Below are 23,196 nucleotides of genomic sequence, written 5' to 3'. Positions count from 1 at the left end.
TTATAATGATAAAAAATATACATCCTATAATAATATATTAAATGATATATAAATTGAAATGTAAATCAGAATATACAACATCGCACTCATTGATTCACGTAGTCCATTAGACTTGATCCATCTCTACAACATCACACCCATTGATTCACGTAGTCCATGAGAGTTGAGCCATCTCCACTTCAATAGTCCATATGAACACTTCACAAGAAAAATATCCTTAAGCAACGGTTCGTTAATAGGTATCCAGGCCAATGGTCCCATAAAGCTATTGTGCTCTCCATAAATGAAATTGGATTTGACTCCCTCAATGATACTTGAGGTGATGCAACAAAGGGGAAAATAAATGACTTAGGAGTTATAAAATGGGGTTGAGGAAATAACATCATTTTTTCACTCAAGACTCCACTCACATCCTAATCTTCAAGCCCATATGTTCAAACTAGTGACTCATTCACGTCATGGATGCTATTGTTATTTCCAAGTACAAGTGTTAGAAGCTTTTCAAGTCCCCTCCAGATATTAAAAATCAAAATATTGAGGCAAGGTATGCAAGCTCAATACATGCTAAAACCCCAAAGCTCTATAGATGCAACGATAGATTAAGAAATAGGTACAAGAGAATAGTAGCAAATTTTGATACATAGAAAACGACCTTAAGGGTTTAGGACTACAAAAACAGTAGGAGAATGCTTAAGACTTCTCAGAACCTTGGAATATCAGATTTGAGCACTTAGGCTCTGGATAGCACCCAAGCCCTCAGTGAAAGGGGCGTTCGCTCAAAAACCAGTTAGATATGCCTTTTGATATTGTTGCTTCCCTACATATTAGTAATTCAATGGTAAGTGTGAACAACCATTTTTTTCATTTTATTGAGATGTTGTAGGTATATTTTTCTTTCAAGAAGAGGGAAATTCATCCTTTCATTAGATATAAAAGGAGTACAATCACTATGCTAGTGCTTGCAAAAACAGCCTGGTAAGGGCATGCATAGTAAAAAATGAACAATTTGTTTATAAGAAACCACATGATCAAGGACAATTACAAAATTTAGAAAACTGATAGCCATATATAAGAAACCACATGATCAAGGACAATTACAAAATTTACAAAACTGATACCATATATAAGAAAGTGAAAGGACCGTTTCCAATAGTTTCAGATAAAAGCCTCAACACAAATTTCCCTATAGTGTTAAACATCATTAAAAACAACAACAAAAATAGGTAATCAAAGGCCTCCAAAAAAGTAGAGCTTACTTAATCTGAAGTCTTCCTAGTCGTAGCGAGTGAGGAATGTAATCTCCCCCTTCCCATTAGGTTTTCTCCCTGAAATTTGGCGAGATGGATGTAACCTTCCTCTTCTTGTAGGCCTCGTTTCGTGAGGTTGTTCGCTAAAATATTTAGCTCCCTATGGATATGGAGGATAGAAAGCAATTGGAAGAGTTCTCTTAATGCTAGAATTATATCCATCCAACATTGCAAATGAAGGAATTGTAAGGGGATTCTTTTGGACATCCAATCGATAACAAAACTCGAGTCACCAAAAACCTACAAGGAAACAATCTCCAGCGGTGCAACATCATAATGAAGTGCCCAGTATATAACTATCTCAGCCTTAGTATTTGAAATACCACCCGCATTCAACAAAAAATGTATAGAGTAAATTTTGGGGAGATAAATATGATCACCACAACCACATATGCCCCTCTTTTGAGCCCCATCGAAGAACCCAACTATACCCATCTGAGGAGTTGCAGGGAATGAGATGAGTCGAGCTTTTCTAGATTTCAATGGCTTAAGGTAGTCAAAGAAAAAGCCCAAAATATGAGGAAGTATCCATGAAATATTGAAGTGGGGACTTGTTGTAGTTGCTGCAACAACCCATCCAAAATTTCAATCTCTTAAAAATTTAGGAGCCCATTTTACGTTACAAGAGTTTTCCTCATCCTAAGAATTTGTTCAAGAGCTTGAGAGACCAGAAAAGTCTCGCTTTCTTCCAAGTCAAGCTAAGTTGTAACCTGGTCCAAGTCATCTAGTCGCAGCCACATAATGCGACCTTTCCTTCACATGCGACTAGTGTGACCCATGTGACCCAGTCATCCGAAGTCGCATAGGTCAGATCTCTAAAAATTGCGAACTATGTGACCAATAGGTCGCTGGGTCACAAGGTTGCAAATCGTAGCAACCGCAGCCACACGACCCTTCCAACCCTTGCGAACTAGCGACCTTTGAAGGTTGCAGAGGTCGCGAGGTTGCATTTCTCCCCCACTAAGGGACTTGCGACCCATGCAACCCCTGCACACATGACCAAAGATATATATAACTAGTCACCGAAGGCTCATTTGTAACGGTTCTTTGGTCGCATGAGAGACAAGGGAGTTTTGAGACCAGGGTGCGCGCACGTTTTCTCCAGGTAGGTGACTTTTCCTCTTCCCCTGTAATCATTTTCTCCATCCAAGTGTCGTCCTCCTCTATCCTGATCCTGCATATTCCAACCCTAGGGAGTTTTATCTACATTTTGACCTAAGCTCAAACCAAAAGCCTCAAATCAATGCCTCTGGCCTCATGAAAACCCATTTTTCCTCCCTCACAGCCATTCCTCGCCCTTAGACACCCTTGTTTTATCCTGTGAGCCTGACCATTGTGCCTTGAGGAATTCCAGACATCTCCCTAAGCCTTAAAATAACCTTTTAACTTTCCTAGCGCACAGGTTGCGCGACCCATAGTCACGATAGCCTAAATCTCGCGGACGGTGCGACCCCACGCGACCCTCGTGACCCACAACTCCTCTTTGGTACTTAGTCGCCAAGTCGAACTCCTATCCTTGCGACCCCTGTGACCACTTTCCCTTGCGACCTGCATAAAGACCTCCTCATAACATTTGGAACTGATTTTATTTAAGCAGTCTCTTGTATTGTTTTTTCATGCCGTCATTCTCATCGTGGGATTGTTTATTTGACATGCCAGGTGACATGGATCTCAAGTGCATCTCCATCTCCTCTTTCAAAGATGAGGTGGTACCCCCGACTACAAAATGCGTTTGTAGAAGCTTAGGGAGCAGTTCACTGTAGATCTATCAGTATGAGGAACCACCCATCTATGGGGACACGACCTGCAATATCAATAAGACTACAAGGCTCTCCTGGTACAAAATCTATGAATGGTTTTCCAAGTCGAACATACCATAAACTCAGGAATATTTCCCAATGTACCTGGATGTCAAGAGGTCTAAACTGCACAAGGTAACGTCACACCCTCCTATTTTTCCGTGCGTTGAAAATATCTATTGCATCATGCAGAACACAGATACAGATTCATGGACAGTCAGGAACCATACTGGCGCACCCTTAGCAGCAATCTCTTCTACCGATATTACCATTTACTACATACTCCCTGAGAAGCAGGACACTTTCAACACCCGGTGGCTCTCCAACTTTGTGACGCCGACTAGGGACATCCTAAGGGAATGGTGGAAAGACCCGTATAAATTCCAGGTTAGAACATATCAGGTGTATATAACAGAAGGGCTAAGAAAATTTTATCAACTGATTGCCACCATGATGTGTTGCTTTTATGGCAAAGCAGATTGTGATGTATTCCATGGTACCTGGGTTCCTCTCATGTATGTTTTCACCACCCATGGAACAATATTCAACTAGGCGATATTTCTTGTGTCGGCCCTAAGGACAAACATCATTACAACAAAGCATCCAGATCTAGAGCAACCACCATAATTCTACATGGCTCCATACCTCCTAGATGTCGTCTGCGTGAGATGCCAGTTCGATACTTGGAGCTATAACTAGGATACATCAGCAGCCATCCCCATGCACCACCACTACAAGGTCTTCTGGGACACCGCGTATAAGGGTATGATAGATGTTATTTCTTAATCTTTTATCGCTCCACTATACTAGTGACTATTCAGGGAGGAGCCCCCGTGCATGTCAAAGAGGGCCATGGAAACCATTATCAAGTTGGCACATTGGTTCCCCATCCAGGAAGGTACGTTCATTAGAGTTTTCGGTACCCATAAGGCCCCTCATGCTCTGCACATGTTTTTGATAGATAAATTACTCTTGCAAGAAGCATGCTACCAAATGATGCAAGGTTTCTCGAGGGTACTAAGCAAAGGCAAGAAGAAACCATGGTCGGATTTTCCACTCGTCATCGGAGCATATGTAGTTGAAAAATTCAAGAAAGTAGAGGAAGAAGCTGAAGCTTTGAAGGGTAGTCACTTTGTAACCCTCAACTATCAGACGTGTGACCCTGAGAAAGTTGTGGCTGCCCACTGTAAGCCTGAAAAATTTAACTAGTCATATTCGCACACTAGACAGGATCATGAAGACGGGGTAAATAATTGGTATAACGCCAATAAAGAACTCATCCCTAGTGAGAAACATGCAAGAGATGAGGAGCTCTTCGAACACTCCTAGGAAAATTTCAGTCTTCAAGAGAGATCCTCCACCCTGAAGAAGAAACACAGGAGACACAAAAAGCCATTGGGAAATCTGAAAAGCAAAAGGAGGAAGAGGTCAATGATATCCTAAGCAACCCAGAAAAGGAGGACAATAACGAAATGCAGGAACAAAAGAATGATGCCCTGGAAAAGAAGAAACAAGAGCTCAAGAGAAAAAGGGAGCAAGAGCTCAAGCAATATCAAGAGTCCAGTGACTAGGGCCAGCTCGAAAAGAAGAGGCGATAGGAAGAGGAGGAAATGAAGAAAAGCAACAAGAGGAACGAAGGGCCCAGGAAGAAGAAAAAAAGAAAATACAACAAGAATAACAAAAAGCCAAAGAGGAGGAAGAGAAGAATAGGCGAGAACAAGAACTAAATGAGATATACGAAAATCTTAAGTAGGCCGAAGAGCTCAAGAAGCAAAAAGCGCTCGCAGAACAAGAGAGGATGCGACTGGAGGAAGAACTAAGGAAGAGTAAGGAAGAAGAAAAAAAAAAAATTCAACTGGGAGAGACTAGTAAGACATTTGAGCTGGACACGGAAAAAGGCGAGCTATCCCCATTAGATGCTCGTCCTTCTACTCCCCTCACTGGAGGGAACCTTCCCTTACAAGAGCTAGGCTTCTCGAAGGAGCAAGAAGGAGAAGTCCTAGATCTGAATAAGCTCACCTTTGACCAAGTCAGCCTCAAAATCATGAAGGAAACGAAAAAGTATTATGCTAGAAACCCAACGGAGCCCTTAAAGGTCACCACAACCAAGGAGATTGTTCCTGGCACCACTGTGAATCCTGAGATGATTTCCTCGACTGGGACGAATTTTGTGACCGCCACAGAACACAATGTGGCCCGGATGAGAAAACACATCATAGTCCTTCAGAATAGGCTTTACGCATCAGAGAAAAGGGTCGTTAGAGCAGAGCAGGAGAGAAAGAAAGCATAGGAAGAGAATGCAATCCTCCATTTAATTCACTCCAGCACAACGAAATGCCAGGCATCAATCAAAGGAAAGGCAGAGACTCTTGGGGAATCCATGGCGATGGTCTATGAGGAGATGTCAAAGCTACACCACACATCGATCCCAATATGGGATATACGAGCTCACATAAAGGAGAGAGATGCTATGCTGAAGGAATCCATGGATGCTCTACATAATATGCATGAGTGGTCCGTCAAGTACCCAAGAGCACCAGTAAAAGTCCCCAAGAAGGATTGGATCACCATGCAAAACTCCAAGGTCCAGCTCCTCAACAAGATCCAGTCAAAGGACAAACCAACCAAAGATGTGGACAAGGTGTTGGATTCATACAAACACCTTTTTAGCAGCCTAGAGTTTATGATCCAAATTCATGGAGTTTCATCCATTGGAAGTCGGACATGTAAGGAAGCAGGAAGATATCTCACGGGAAGTGCAGGCCTTCGTCGATACATATAGACAAGAAACCATTGCAGAAGAGCTTCCCTTTACAAAAGAGAATATTACATGCTATGTGGTGGAACCGATAAGAATGTACAACAAATTCGTAACATTGAGTAATCAAGTGAACGCCAAAAGGACCACCCTCATATTTTATGCACTCGAATTCCTACACAGACATGATGAAGAGCAACCATAGATCAAACCCCACTGGAACCAAGTACAAGATGTGGCACACATACCTAATGAACCAACTCAACCTAGACATCCCTGAACTTACAATTGTTAAATTGATAGATTAGATTAGCATCTTATTTTATGATTTTGGCAATTAGATAGGATAGGACATTTTTTGGAATGTAGAGAGTGATAAGGAAGTCCAAGAGTCACCAGGTAGTTGAAAGGTCATGAGGAAGCCCAAGAGTCAGGGGGAGGGTCAAGAGAGACCCTCATTCTATAAACACACCCTCATTCTATAAATACACCCTCATGACACATTGTAATGGACTTTTAACTAAGGACTTTTTTGGGACAATATTGTTTGAGAGAACTTATGCTCTTCTAATTGATGCAAGGAGTAATTGTTATGCTCCACTATTGGATTCCACGAATCTTTTATGTTGTAATGCCATGAGTATTTCTCGTTTGATGGATCGGATGTTCCTAAGATTTCTTTTATATATGGTCTGTTCATGTGTTGTCTCATACTACAAGCCTTGTTTTGCTACGCGTCGATGGTATATGATTTGCTAACTCTATGCTTATATTGGTGAACTGTTTCATTGATATTGGCATAATCCATCATTGACTGTATGTTTAATTACACTTATAGATGGTTGATTACTATGAACTGCTTTACAATTGTTAAGCACTTTATTTTATGGACATGAGTCTTATCTGAAGTCTGCTGACAGTTACTTTATGTAAGGTTTATGTTGTTTATAATCTGGCTATTCATGGTATGCATGTTATAAGATGTTTGTCGATTATTTCCTTGTGTTTATTGAAGTTCATGCGTTCAATTGAGCTCGCATTCCACTTTTGTCTGAAGAAAGCTCAACTCATCTGAGTGGCACAAGGGCCTACATACCGGATGAGATCCATAAATCAGACAGTGCAGGGTCTAATTGGGATCCTACACTGGGGATATCCCCTTTACTGTTGGTGGAGAATTCCAACCCATCAATAGATTTAGCGCTAGAAGGAGGGCCATGGCAGGTACCAATGCATGCCATCACACTAAAACTTCTCATCAAGCTAGTAACCAACCTCATCCCCCCACACCTCCTGAAATACCATATATTCCCCGTTATGGTCCATCTTTCATGAGGCCTCAACAAGAAGTTTCCCAACCTCCCCCTCTTGAAGATGTCCCGAGAGGACAGGAACCCCCCCTCTTCGAAGTCACCAACGAGCAGCTCAGGGCCATGCACCCTATTACTCGCAAGTTTTCCGGGGGTTTGAAATGCATTCTTTACAGCAACTCCCTATCCAACCCTCACACCTCCATGCCTCATCACAAACTTCAAGGTGTCCTAGTTAATTCCATATCGCAGTTAATCGGGCTAACGCTAGATGACTATGAAGACGTCGTTGAAAGGATCTCCATCAAGGGGTTGGATAACCCCCCAGAAGATGAAGGATAAGACTCCAAGAATGCATTCACCGGGGAAAAAACTAGTCACAACAGGGAGGAACGTAGGGAAACTATCAATGGCCCCCAGAAGATACCCCTGTCAAAAACGAACCTCTAAGAGAGAATACTGAAGGGACCCTAGGGTAGGGGATCGAGGATCACACTAGAGACTGTATTAACCTCTACAATAATCAATGACTTCTAAAATTTCAGGGGAAACTGAGGAATTTCTGGAACACGAGAAACACTAGAGACCTAGGACACCTCAGAGTTCCCCGAGGGGAAGGCAGGCACCCCCCACATACCAACGGAGGGTTAGACACTCGTAGTGAATCAGAGGGGAACAATGATTGTGTCCTATTTCCTCCCCCACCTAGAGGCAATCGCCAACAACCTTTGGACTAGATGGCTCAATCCCCGTTAGGCGTTAGGGGCCAACTTCACGACATGCCTTGCCATCTTGAGAAACATCTCCCAAAATTCGACCCCGAAAAGGGAACCTCGGCTGATGACCATATTAACAATTTATACCTAGCCTTGAAAATGATGAGGGTACAATATGATGACGTGGCTTTCCGCTATTTCCCTTACACTTTTGGAAATAAGGCTAGGACTTGGTATCGGTCACTGCCTGTAGCCTCAATCTGAATGTGCAAAGAATTCTGAAAAACCTTTCTTGATAAGTTTTCAGAAGAAAAGACACCTTCTATGCTCCTCTATGAGCTTAGTACGTTAAAGTTCCATAAGAAGGAGAAGATAAAAGATTTATATCAATGATTCACAACCATTTTGAATAAGTTCCTGACAGATGTGGCCCTTGATGACTCCATCACAATTGATTATTACACCAGGGCCCTTCTGTGGGACATTGACATCTTCGTTAAACGTGAAGCAAAACCAAACTTAGTAGAAAAATTTTCTACAACCCTAGAAGTCGAAAAATATCTACTCTCTATCAACGCCCTCGAGCATGATTCGCAAGAGGAGGAAAAACCATCCGCGAAGAAAAATCAAGCCTCAACCAGTAAACCCGTCGATAAAGACAAAGATTCCCTTAATTTCGAAGGATTAGCCAAACATTTAAAGCAACTGACTAATGAGGTGTCCAAATTGAAAAGGAAGAGTACTGACACCTCCGAAAGGGAGAAACCCACTAAACCTTTTTTCTGAAAGACCAACAATCCCCCCCTAAGACATCTCAGGGATCCAGTACGAACTTCAATGTGGAAGAACTAGGAAAGGACAATTTCTGCACTTTCCATCAGGCCTCTCATTTTGAGAAGACCTGCCCCCAGTGGCTCCATAACATGACCACTGTAGTAACCCAACTCTTAAAATACCAGGCCATGGGAGAGGGTGAGGAAGAAACTAACGACCCTGAAGAGGAAGCCTCCCCTCCCAACAATGATGCTCCTTCCACTGTGTTAGCCTTCGAAGTCATATGCGGGGGAGAGGTTCCGACTGATCAAGAGGCCATCATGGGGGACACCCCTCCCCCGAAGCTTCCCAAAACTTATAGCCTAAGGAGTAAGGGACTTGTGTCAGACTCCACACTATAAGATACAAAAAATGCTTTGTTAAGAAGGATTATTCCACCCAATAACACTAGCCAACCATCCACCCCCTTCTCTAAAGGGGAACCTGGCCAAAGCCCTAGAGAATCCCCGACAGGTGGCAAAGGAGACACATCCGTACCTAAAATTTTGACCAAAGGGGTTGTGTTAAAATTGGAAACTAGGGCCAAACTCCATGTGGGTCATATTATTTATGGTAGTTGATATTTTTATTGGATCCTTCTCATTGAGAGGTGTAGGATTGATCTAAAGATCATCCGATTCCGATAAGTATTTATGAATATTTAATTAATGGAAAAACCTGTGAGCAATTTTGAATATTTGGTTTCAAAATTGCTCACAGGTTTTTCCATTAATTAAATACTCTTCCAGCCTGTATGGAATCTCTCTTCAACAAGTATTTATGAAGTTATGAATTTATTTATGTTATGGACAAATTGTTAAGTCGGCCAGCAACTTATGTAGGCTCAGAAGCCCTACAATCATGTCTATTCAACCTCTACGTTTTAGTATAAATAGAAGATGACTTCAAGTCATTTCTACACACACTTGGATCTCTTCCTCTCTTTACTTGTCTTTGGGTTTTAGTAGGAAGAGAGATCCTAAGGAAAAGCTAGAAAAGTCGGAACTGCTGGAATAGCCGAAAAAGCTGGAACTGTCAGTGTTATCACTCAGTTTGTTCCCCAAAAGCTGTGAGAAAAGGGAATACGGCCAAGGTAACCACTAACCAATCTTTTAGATGCAGATTCTAGCCAATCTGCAGCCAGAGAGGGCTCTCTCTTTATGATTTAGCTTTGTTTTGTTATATGTTAGGCTAGTTATGAAGTACAAGTATTTGTTTGATTTTTGGATGGTGACATTCGATAGAACAGGGCTACGAAGTATGAGAAGTTCAGACCATTGGGTTAATGGAGTCAATGAAGGTGAACTGCTGGATATGGATTCTTTGACAAAAGGAGGAACTACAGAGCAAGATAATTAATCATGGAACAACCTTCAACCCGGAATCAGGTGAAATGGAGTCAAGGAATGAAAGGCAATTAAGAATCTTTCATCATGGTGACGGAGGGAATGTCTATGAAGGTTACTGGGGAGTAGTTAAGAATTCCTTGGTTATATTCAAAGTGTAAGAACCAGGGAAACATGAGCAGTTAAGAATTATTGCCTATGCTAGTCCTGAAGAAAACATAAAAAATGACAGGAATTGAACACAGAGTATAGTTAAGTAAATTCTGAGCTATTCTTTTTTCCTGCAATTTAGAGTATGATATGTAAATGATATATAAAACATAGAAACAGTAAAACATGAGTTAGAAAAGACTTATTGATCCATGAAATAATTCAAGAATTCTGCAACATGGGCTTCTGCCATCAATTCCATAACCAAAGAGTTCATCAGCAAAGCATTCCAGCAATCTTTATTCAGAAGAGTTCTCTAATTTACAGCGCAGTTCCAGAATGATATTCACCAACCCCTAATGCTTAGCTTGGGGATGTATTTTTACAAAAATGTTTACAAAATATCTCAAAAGAGATAATATCTTGCAATAACTTCTTTCACGTAATCTACAGAAGGAGTAAATGATCTTGGGAACAGAGAGAAATGAATGCAGAAGTAAGAAAATGTTGTGCTAGCCGTTTTGTTGGTGAGATGCATTGATTACTTGCTCAGTGAGTCGGCCGATGGATACTTTAGTGAACTTCCGCGTTGCTGGCATTGCTTTCTCGGGTGCTTTTTCCTGCGCTTTTAATTGACTGCTGCCCAACGCGACTTTTATATGCTCTTTTCTTCACTTTATGGCATCTGTTATGTTCTGGAAAAGTAAAAAAACCTTTGAAATCCGCACTGCAAAATTTCTAGCATACTCTGCCACCAGTGGTCCTCTGGTAATTGGTGTCTGCGCATTTTTATCAGAGTTTCATCAGCATCTGTGTACCTGAAGAACGTAGGCTGGACTGTGAAAATATGCCTCACTTCATGTTCAATAAAAAAAAGATTTTCCAAATTGTCATATAGGCTCTGTCCAGATGGGAGTGCCTTTTCTCCTGCAGAACTTGATGATACTGTGGCTTGGCTATCCACATATGTATTCGATCTGTGAATATAATCTTCCTGTGTCATCAGTCTATAGTCATTAGTTAATAAACTAGGCAGACCCTTTTCCTCCAAAGCTGTAAACTTCTGTGTGAAAGCATTTATCTCCATCTGCATGTCCTGGCACTTCCTCTCTAGATTTTGTATGAAGTTTCTCATGGTTAGAATTCTTTTGATAATTAGAATAGTGCCCGTCTTGTCCCCGATATCCAATTTTTCCAGCTGTTCTTTGGTGTGGGTGTTCAAAAACTTTATTAGCCTATTGGCCTGTTCGGGCATGTGTCCCAATGAATCCCTGGCCCTTCGAATTTCTTCTTGAGCTACTGTCACCAAATCAATCTGCTCATGAATTATCTGTATTGATGTCCATATATCAGTGATGGATTGGCCAATGTTGGCCCATAGAATGCTCTTGATTTCTCTCAGAGGTTTGTCTAATAAGAGGTCCTTTTTCAATGCCTTTACCTTGTTTTCCAATGCTTTCACCTCCCTTGTTTTTTCTGCCACTGTCATTTTAGATTTATCATAACTAATTTCCAACTTGGTTAATTTCTCTTTAGCATCTTTTAACTCTAATACTTGGAGTCTTAGATACTCCATAGCCTTTATCAGTTCTTCAGTAGTCATGGTAGTGCTGCTGCTGCCTGTTGTTGTTGTTGAAGTACCTGCTGTCGATGCTGGGGCATTGGGAGGGACTGCTATTGTTGCTGTAGGAGGAGCAGTTGTAACTGTTGGAGCTGTTTAGGGTGGCTGGGAGGTTGACACTCCCTATTTTTCCTGTAATGCTTTCTCCAAAGCATGCTCGGTTTCACTTAGCCTTTGATTCATTTTTATTAGAAACTCCATAATGTCTTCTTCTTCTTTTTCTTTCACTATCTCTGTGGTCTGCGGATGCATATTAATTGGCAGCTTTAACTACTTCTTGAGAGTAGCTATGTCATCCTCTTTTTTCTTTATTAGTGCTTTTATTCCCTTGGGATCCTTGGGATTATGTCCGAGCTCAATGATGATTTCTTCCAAGGACTTTATCTTGTTGTCCTTGGCCAAAGAGGATGCCTTTTCCAACTCTAATTGGGCAGATGTGTTGTTTAATGAATTCTGCAATTGTTGAGCTAGTATGGCTTTGTCTGTCAAAGTGGAATAGACCATTTCACTGGTTTGCTTGTGCAACTCAATCTGGTCCAAAGGGTGAATGTCTTTGGCAAGAGCCTCCAGATTTGTTCTAATATAATCGGCAGCTGACTGTGGCTGCTGCACTCTGGGCTTGGAGTGACTCAAGATCATTTTCTGTTGCTTAATATCATATGCAGATATCAATCTCTGCTGTTTGGCGGGGGTCATTTTGAGAAATTGATCATAAAGCTGTAGTCTTATTGGCTCATTCGGTGCTTTGATGTCCATGAATGTCCTCTTAATATCAAAACTTTGTTTGTTTTGTGGCCGTGCTGAGGAAATTTCCACACTAGGCTGTTTTCCCAATTGCTGCCCATGAGAACTGGTAGATGATTCTATCACTGGGGAAGTTAGTGGGCTGGCTGCCCTCTCACTTCTTGGACTTTCAATGATCTCCTCTATAACTTCCTCTTCAGGCAGAGGATCCACTCTCTGCCTCTTTGCTTCTAGTTGCTCTTCTGGCCCACTTATGGGTGTGGCCTCTTCTCAGTCCCTTTTTCTGCCCTTCTCCTCATTAAGAGGAGTCTGCAATGCTGGTATCTCTGGTGCATTGGTCTTGGCAGGAGGAATTTTCCCTTGGCCTTGTTGCTTTGATGATGTTGGATGATCTGTCATTTCTTGTTGCTCTGAATGCAACACTTCTTTGCCTTTGGATGTCCCTGCAGGTGGAGTACTTTCTTGGGTAGGTTGTTGTGAAGTTGTAGCAGATGATGTGCCCGCTCCAATGTGCTGAGACAATTTGAAAGAGACCTGTCCAAAAGAGTCCAGGTCAAGAGTTTTTTCATTACCTGCTCCATTTTCTCTTCCTCAGTAATCTGTTCTACCAATGTGCCCTCTACCCATTCATCTTGATTAACATACTGTTCTAAATTAGGGATTCTACAATGATCATAGCCTGATAGCCTATTTTTTATCTTTCTATCACGGATGAATCAATTTGGGTCATAGGGTACCCACCAAAAACTCCTTTTTAGTTTGAGTTGCTCACCTAATATCTTTTCAGCATCTTTCCACCCTTCCTTTTTGTTAATAATGAAGGGGCCTAATTGGTTTCTTAGCTTCACCTGAGCCTTCTTCTTGGCAGCATAAAAATGAGTCAAATCTGAGCTAATAAATTGCCTAAAGTATTCAAGAGCAAACAATCTCATAGGCACATACTTTGGTATTTTATAGGGACATAGCTCAGAGCCATATATTGTGATCTCAGTGTGATTCTGGTAAAAGTAACAGTCACCTATTTTATAGCTTTTGGACAACTGCAAATTTTTTTGCATGTCACTTGAGAGTCTGGGAGGGGGACTTCTCATCAGCAAAGATGAGACTGGATATATAAATAGATCGATGAAATCACAATAAGTATAAGGAGAATTATGGACTAGATAGAAAACTGAGGTCCAAAATATCACCGATCTCCTTTCTCCTTTTGCATCCAATTTCCTGACAGGGAATTGAAAACTATCTGTTTGATAGTACAAGAACAGATGATATATATGCTATATACTTGAAGACTCCTTCTCTGTTTAGGCTCATGAATTGTTTGTGGATTTTGTTGCTAATGAAGGTAGAAAAGTCAAATTTGATAGCAGGAGGGTGTCTTGGAATAAATATAGACATCAGAGCTAAAATGGTTTCATCAACATACTCACTTGTTTTAAATCCTAGGACGTAGGATATCATATCAATAACAGATCTCCCAGCTTCATTGAAATAGATATGGTGAAAAGGAAGTGAATCTTTGGGCTGGGAGTCTGGGCTCATGAATAAATTGGCAATCCTGCCTATTTCTGTAGTGGATAGTTTGGAGCCTTGGTCCAGCAAAGGAGTGATATAGAAAAGGACAGTGCCATTTGGAGACATGACTGCTCTTTGAGTAGGCTCATAGTTGGCACAACATAAGTGGATTATATATGGAAATACATTAACTGATGGAAGATAGTATATGGGCAGATTGGAATCCCATATCCCATAGAGATCAATTTTGTTCAGGTAACTGTTTCTAACTTCACAAAATGTTTGCAGATGGTCTTTGATACCCATTAAGTCTTGTATTTGGAAGTCCTTATCAGCTAAGGGCAACCATTCCAGCTCCTTGTGAGGTGCATTAAGGGGAGCAACATTGAGGGCCACCGGAGCCTCCATTTTTCAATCTTCTGTGATTTTTTAATTTTTTAATTTGTGTTTTCACAGCAATAGTAGGTAAAACAGTACTTTTGGGTCCTTTCTGCGGGAATTGCAGGCCAAAATGAGCTCGAATTTTAGCTAAATGGGCGAAATTGCAGAGGGAGATAGATTTTGAGGAATTTCTCAGAAAAAATGGGCAGAACAATGGTTATAGTGCATAGGTTTTAAAGGCAACATGGTTTTTAATCGAAATTTGGGTTCACCAGGCAATTTTTTGCAGAGAAATTTAAGAAAAACAGAGTTTGGGAATGAAATGTAGGTAAATACCTGCTTTTATGAGTTCCCTGTGCAAAATGCAGGTGGCGGGCCGAGCTTGAAGACTGGTTTGCAGGTTGGAGTTAGTTGGGTGGCGGATTGTGTAGTCAAAAAAGCTGTTTTGGTCGAAAAATCGCATGCACAGGTCGTATAGAACAAACAAACCGAAATGGATAAATCGAACTTTTCACGCCATTTTGACAAAAAATTTGGTTTTGGCGGGTTTTTGGCGCGCTTCAGTCGGGTGACGTCAACATGACGCAATGATTTTGTCATATAGCGGGGGTATGGAGGCTGACTTGGCAGTGACGTGGCGGGTGACACGGCAGATGATGCGGAGGCGGGGTGGCGGACGACGTGTCGAATGACGAGAGGGTGACAAGAGGGTGACGTCAGCGGGGAGGGGGCATAGGTGGTAAGCGGTTTGGTCCCCGCACCGCCTTTGGGCCATGGTGGTATTGGAGGGGGGGCAGCGGTCACACCGGTCTTTTGTACGGCGGCAATACCGCCCATCCCCCGGATGCTATCGTTCGACATAAAAGGGGTTGCGATATGCATGTGGGCCGTCGGATCTATGGATTATGATCTGACGACTGGTGGCATATAAAACAGGCGGAGGGCTATGCCACGGGGTCCCACCATAATATTTCATCGTTTTGTAAGGTTTGCGGGTGTATTTGTTATGGGTTGTCGGGCGGGTTAAGTTAATTAATCAACCAAATGTTGATTAATTCCTTTTAAACAGCGGGCCATGGATTATTCAAAGAGTTTTGCATACGCCTTTTGACTCAGAGTGTATTATAACATATGGCCTATAGTGTAGCCGGGAGTGGGGTATTTAAAGTTTTGGGTTTTTTATGTATTTTACATAGTATGGATGAGGAAAACTTTATATAGGAGCTATATAATAGAGTTAGGATGTTAATATGAGAAATGGTAGGTTTGATCAAGACACTAAGTTTTAAAAAGTAAAACTTAGGCTTAGGGAAAATAAAAGGATTGAAGTCATGAATTTTGGGGATTTAGGATGATGGAAGAAAAGCATTTTTACACAAGAAATGTGGCTTAGTTCTCTTAAGTAAAACCAGGATTTCACTTAGTCTTTTTCATGAAATGAAGGGAACTAGGAACACTGAGCAGATCTCAATGTCCTTGAGGGGAAATTAGTAAATGTTCTTGGAGGAATGGGAGGGAAATTAGTCATGCTTCAACTGTTTTGCAGCCACCTTGCCATGGCACTTGTAATATCCATAAGATAGATCATATTCAAAAGACAAAATTGCTCACAAACCTGCTTCTGCAACATCAAAACTGCCTACCCAACCTAGTACACCTACCATTTTTTCTTCCTTTTGCTTGGTTCATTTGAACTAGCAAACCCTTTCTTTCTTATTTTCTTTTAACTGCCCTCCTATCTAAGTCTGCCCTTATTTCTTACAGGGGCTCAGATTTAGCTGTTGATCACCCTTGCTTCTCTACCTAACTACTGATCTCCCAAGCTTGAACTGTTTGGAGAGATCTTATTCTCTAATTCTAAAACAAGAAATTTAAACATGGACTGGCCAAGGTTAAACTGTCTGGCGATCCATCAATTGTGAGAGAAGTCATTGATTGCACAATTTGAACTTATTTGCAAAAAATAGGATAGTAGTGGCATTTTGAACTAGCACACATTCATGGTCTTTTCTTTGGGGTTCATTTTCTTTCTTTTTTGACCAATTCATTCTTTTTGCCCTTTGATTTTTCTTTTACGGCATACCCTCTTTTTATTTTTTAAATTTTTTGATTTTTTGAAAATATGAAACCTTTGCAGCATGGAAAGGATGATCATATTTGGAATTTCATCAGCCAATCATGAAATATGACACCTATTGGTATAGGAACCTAACAGCCGGAAAAGCCGGAACTGCCAGAAAAGTCGAAATAGCCAGAAAATCTTGAAAAGTCGAAACTGCTGGAAAAGCCGGAACTACCGGAAAAGCTGAAAAAGCCAGAACTGCTGGAAAAGTCGGAACTGCCAGAAAAATCAAAACTGTTGGAAAAGTCGAAACTGTCGGAAAAGGTGGAAACGCCAGAAAATCCGGAAATACCGGAAAAGCCTGAAAAGCCGGAAAAGCCGAAAATTCCAAAAATGCCAGAACTGCTGGAACTACCGTAAAAGCCGGAACTGTTGGAAAAGCCGGAACTACCAGGAACTGCCGAAACAACCAGAGCATCTGTCTCCAAAGGAAGGCAGCATGATGTATGAGATCATGGGCAGCATAATAAGCAGCATGATGATATGAGCATGGGCAGCATAATGATGCATGATGATATGAGCATGGGAAGCATAATGATGCATGATGATATGAGCATGTACAACATAATGATGAATGATGATATGAGCATGGGTAGCATAATGATGAATGAGATCATGAGCATGGGTAGCTTCATGATGAATTAGACCATGGAAGATGCAGCATGATGAGAAACATGAAGATGAGAGCAGCTCAGTCATCAAGGTTCAACACATGTGACAGTACAGCAAGGTGTCACACGGTAATGTGTAGCAAATAGACGAGATGCAACACTATGATAGGTGAACGAGTCACCTTAGAGAATCAGTTGAAGCAATATGTCTTGAACTGATCTCATGACGATATCAAAAGTCAAAGTGATTGACTTCTATCGTAAATCTACTATCTCTCTCACTTTCTCTGCTGAACTTTGAAGAACATAAAAGAAGAATTGATCAAGGGTTTCCGCACATTGTGGGGTTTTGTCCTTGGCTAGCACCACATCTTGTGTCCTCTTGTCTTGGCTTATCTTCTGCGATTTATATTTATGTTCTATCTGCAGTTTACTTTATGCTAATGTGATCGCTAACGTGGAAAAGAAATTGAAATAAATTTCTCTAGCATAGAACATACCTAAAATTAACATGGTATCAGAGCTGAGGTGAACACAATGCCCAAGCAAGAGTGAAAGAGAAATCACCAAAGACAATAGGGACAAGACAAAAGGATCAATGAGTTCCACATCTGTCTTCTAAGTTCGCTAAGGGTAAAGTGGAAGCAGAGAATATTATCAGAATGGCTTAGCGGAAGATCACTTCATTGGGAAGTTCAGATCTAAGGGTGGAAGAAAAGGTAGATGCCTTGGTTGCAATAATTTCAGCCATCATGCAAAGGAGTGTCCGAATACCAGAGACACATCTCTTGATGAAGATAACAATCATTCCAGGGACATATTCAATGATCAGAGGAATGATAAGTAATGCAGGTCATCAAGGAAATGGTCGACTCTTCAAAGAAAGCAAGGAACCCCAGAATCTCTTTTATGTACCTGATCGCAAGAAGAACCTAGTGTCCATCTCGGAAATGGAAGTTTAAGGTTTCAAGGTGGGCCTCATTGATGGAAAGGTACCTGTTTGAAAATAGATTTTGTAAAGATGTTTTAGAGTTCAAGGTTGTAACAAGTCCACTGGGGACCATGTCCATTGACTCAACACCGAAGGTCTGTGAGTGAGATGGTGACCGGGATGCCTGAATTCAAAAAGAGCATGAAGGTACATGTCTGAGATGTACCGAAGGAAAATCTTACAAGGGGACCATTCCCCTCATGTAGCAGGTCCACAGGTTTGGAACAACCCGTGGAGTTTGAGATTCATGAACGGGAATCTCATGTATACAGGTGGAAGAAAGCCCTCTATGGCTTGAAGCAAAACACCCCAGGCATAGTAAGAGAGGATTGATAGCTGTTTGATGAAGCTGAGATTCACTAGGAGTGAAACCGATCCAAACCATTACCCGAAGGTTGTGAATGATAGACCTCTCATACTAGCACCTTATAAGGACGACCTATTTCTGACAAGTGCGAACCTTCTCATTTGCATAAGTAAGAGGGAGTTGGATTCTGAATGTGGAATGATAAACTGCAAGCTTGTGACTACCTCAAAGATATTAACTTTCAGAAGTTATATGGTAGTAATGTCGGACCAGATTTGGGAAATGCCTCTGAGTTTCATAAACTCAATCACGTTGATGTTCTTGGTGAACTTCCGTCTGGACATATGTTTTGCAGTTAGCATGGTGAGCTCATATTTGGTTGAGCCTCACTGGATTGGTGCCAAGAATCCTCTGAGATATCTTCGGGGCACAATCTCTCATGGATTGAGATACACTGCAGGAAATATGAAAACTGCATGATTATTCGAATGTTGACTAGGCAAGCAGTGTGGAGGATCACTAGAGCACTTCTCAGTGCTAGTTCTCTTTGGATTCTGATTCGATATCATGGATGAGCAGGAAGCAGAAATCGGTTGTTATAAGTACCGCCGAGACCAGATACATAACTACGAGCATGAACTCGTATGAAGTTGCCTGGTTGTGGAAACTCTTCAGTGAGTACACATGATGAATACCACTATGATTCTCTGTGACAACCAGAGGTGGGATTCGATTATTGAGGAATTCCGTATTCAATGATTGCTATAGCAGATAGACATCAGATACTACCTTATCTAGGATATGGTAAGTCGATGAGCAAGGAGGCTCCATCGCACTGAGATGATGTATAGGTCGCTACGCTTTGTCAGAGCCCCAGGGAAAGATCAAATTTGTGATTTTCCCGAATGACTTGGAGTCGTCGAGAGATCCTTGTAAAAGGGTCCTGCATGTTGCATACATTGAGATCTGGGAGCTATGGGGGCTTTCAGTTCTTACTGGAGCAACATACGACCATAGGGTGACTCACCCTCCCCTGGTGGTGCGCACTGGGACAAGATGATTCGCTCTCCTATGGACAAGATGATTCACCCTACTGTGGATATGATGATTTTCTCTCTTATGGGACAAGATGATTCTCTCTCTTGTGGGACAGGATGATTCGCTCTCCTATGGACATGATGATTCGCTCTCTTGTGAACAAGATGATTCGCTCTCTTGTGGGATAAGATGATTCACTCTCTTGTGGGACAGGATGATTCGCTCTCCTGTGTAGTAGGATGATTAATTCTCCTGTGAGGTCTGGATGATGTGTTCTCCATGATGATTGTGTAGCAGGATGATTAATTCTATTGTGAGGTCTGGATGATGTGTTCTCCATGATGATTGTGTAGCAGGATGATTAATTCTCCTGTGAGGTCTGGATGATGTTTTCTCCATGACGATTGTGTAGCAGGATGATTAATTCTCCTGTGGGGTCTGGATGATGTGTTCTCCATGACGATTCTGTAGTAGGATGATTAGTTCTCTTGTGAAGTTTAGATGATGTGTTCTCAATGACGATTGTGTAGCAGGATGATTAGTTCTCCTATGAGGCCTGGATGATGTGTTCTCCATGGCGATTGTGTAGCAGGATGATTAGTTCTCCTGTGCGGACATGACTAATTAAGTTCTCTTGTCGAGGCATCCTACACATGCAGTCTGGGACTCACGGGAAGTACCTCTCATCTGATCAATGAGCAGGGAAATGAGGATAGGGACCATAGTATTACCAATGGACGCATCGCTGTATCTACCGTACTCCCTATGCTAGGATGACCTTCATTGATCTGGGATCAATGATACTGGTCTGGGACCAGTGGTAGGAGTTGTACCCACTATGACACTGACTTCGGGTCGGTTGAGGACTGGTCTGGGACTAGTGGTACATACTCTGAGATTGACTTTGAGTCAGTAGAGTACTGGTCTGGGACCAGTGGTAGGAGTTGTACCCATTATGACACTGACTTCGGGTCAGTTGAGGACTGGTCTGGGACTAGTGGTACACACTCTGAGATTGACTTCGGGTTAGTGGAGAATGGTATGACACATTCTTCATCAATTCTTCTTCTTCATGGTTCAGCAGAGCTAAGTTGAGCAGAGCAGAGCCAGCAGAGCAGAGTAGAGCAGAGCAGATCTAGCAGAGCTGAGCAGAGCGGATCTAGCAGAGCTGAGTAGAGCAGAGCAGAGCTAGAAAATATGAGCAGAGCTGAGCAGAGCAAAGTAGAGCCAGCAGAGCTGAGCAGAGCCAATAGAGCTGAGCAGAGCTAACAGAGTTGAGCAGAGCCAATAGAACTGAGCAGAGCTAACAGAGCAGAGCAGAGCAGTGCAGGGCATTGATGGCAGAGATAGTACAGTTGCACATATGGATCAACGGATGGATTTCTCCCTAGTTGAGAGGGAGTGTTAAAATTGGCAACTAGGTCCAAACTCCATGTGGGTCATATTACTTATGGCCGCTGATATTTTTATTGGATCCCTCTCATTGAGAGGTGTAGGATTGATCTAAAGATCATCCGATTCCGATAAGTATTTATGAAGTTATGAATTTATTTATGTTATGGACAAATTGTTAAGTTGACTAGCAAATTATGTAGGCTCAGAAGCTCAACAGTCATGTCTATTCAACCTCTACATTTTAGTATAAATAGAAGAGGACTTCAAGTCATTTCTACACACACTTGGATCTCTTCCTCTCTCTACTTGTTTTTGGGTTTTAGTAGGAGGAGAGATCCTAAGGAAAAGCCTGGAAAAGTCGGAACTATCGGAATAGCCGGAAAAGCTGGAACTGTCGGAAAAGTCAGAAGAGTTGGAATTGCCAGAAAAGCTAGAAAATACAGAAAAGCGAGAACTGCCGGAAAAGCCGGAAAAGCCGGAACTGCCAGAAAATCCAGAATTGTCGGAAAAGCTGGAATTGCCGGAAAATCTGGAAATACCGGAAAAGCTGAAAAAGTCAGAGAAGACGGAAAAGACGGAAATGCTGGAAATGCCGGAACTATCGGAAAAGCCAGAACTGTTGGAAAAGCTGGAACTACCAGGAACTGTCGAAATAGCTGGAGAACCTGTCTCCAAAGGAAGGCAGCATGATGTATGAGATCATGGGTAGCATAATAAGCAGCATGATGATATGAGCATGGGCAGCATAATGATGCATGATGATATGAGCATGGGTAGCATAATGATGCATGATGATATGTGCATGGGAAGCATAATAATCCATGATGATATGAGCATGGACAGCATAATGATGAATGAGATCATGAGCATGGGCAGCTTGATGATGAATAAGACCATGGAAGATGCAGCATGATGAGCAACTTAGTCATCAAGGTTCAACACATGTGACAGTACAACAAGGTGTCACATGGTAATGTGCAACAAATAGACGAGATGCAACACTATGATAGGTGAACAAGTCACCTTAGAGAATCAGTTGAAGCAATATGTCTTCAACTGATCTCATGACGATATCAAAAGTCAAAGTGATTGACTTCTATTGTAAATGTACCATCTCTCTCAATTTCTCTGCTGAACTTTGAAGAACATAAAAGAAGAATTGGTCAAGGGTTTCCCCACATTGTGGGGTTTGTCCCTGGCTAGCACCACTTCTTGTGTCCTCTTGTCTTGGCTTGTCTTTTGTGATTTATATTTATGTTATATCTGTAGTTTACTTTATGTTGATGTGATTGCTAATGTGGAAAAGAAATTGAAATAAATTGCTCAAGCATAGAACATACCTAAAATTAACAGGTTGCAACTAAAACCACCTCGTCCTCGCAACCCTCGTCGGAAGACACTTCTTCCATAGACTTGGATTATAATATCATCGAGGACATGAAGAATATGTGAGCCAACATCTGATTGTATGAGATGTGCAAGTTGAAAAACCAACGTGAGTTGATCGTCAAAACCTTTGTTGCCTCTCCAGCCACTTCAAAACCTTCCTCGACAATCAGGGCTAACTTCTCAGGCCGATCCCAAGCCATGATTGACCTTCAAGCCATTATAAATGCTACCAACACGAACTCGAGAGGTTCAACCCCTCCTTTCCTCTTGACCTTTGATATTTTCAACTACAATGTGCACAACTGCCTCGTTGACTCTAGTGCATCAACCAATGTCATGCCTTGGTCGGTCTGCAAGATGCTAAATATATAGCCTAAAAAAATAGATACTAAGATCATCCTACTGGATGGGTCCCAGCTGTTGTTGGGTTGAATAGTGATATCATTAGATTGTCTTCCGATTCTCGGGTGCATCAGTGCATTGACATTATTGTAGTGGACATCCTAGAAGCCTACGGGTTACTTCTTAGCAAGGATTGGTCCTGCAAGCTTCAAGGAAACTTCGCCACAAATTGGTACCACGTATGGATACCCTATAAACGAAAGAATAATCAAATCAGAGTTAACAGTGAACCTTGCATGAAACACACCATTAATGATCTTGAAGGCTCTAACGATCCAATCAGCTACACCCAAGAGGAGTTGCAGGTGTGTTTCCTCGAGATAGTATTGGGTTTCTATCAGTCCCAGACATCGACCATTCCTCGGGTGCGCAGTTGGAACTCCCATTGCACCCCCCAACCAATGAGAATGAAATCGACGCTCTAAACTTGCACACTCCGGACTCACTCGTTCTTAATAATGGAATTTGGATGTTATATTAT

Source organism: Pinus tabuliformis, chromosome 8 (genome assembly GCF_031772625.1).
Source record: "Pinus tabuliformis cultivar Carrire ecotype Pingquan chromosome 8, CPIR1, whole genome shotgun sequence".
NCBI lineage: Eukaryota > Viridiplantae > Streptophyta > Pinopsida > Pinales > Pinaceae > Pinus > Pinus tabuliformis.
Note: the sequence above shows the minus strand (reverse complement) of the source record.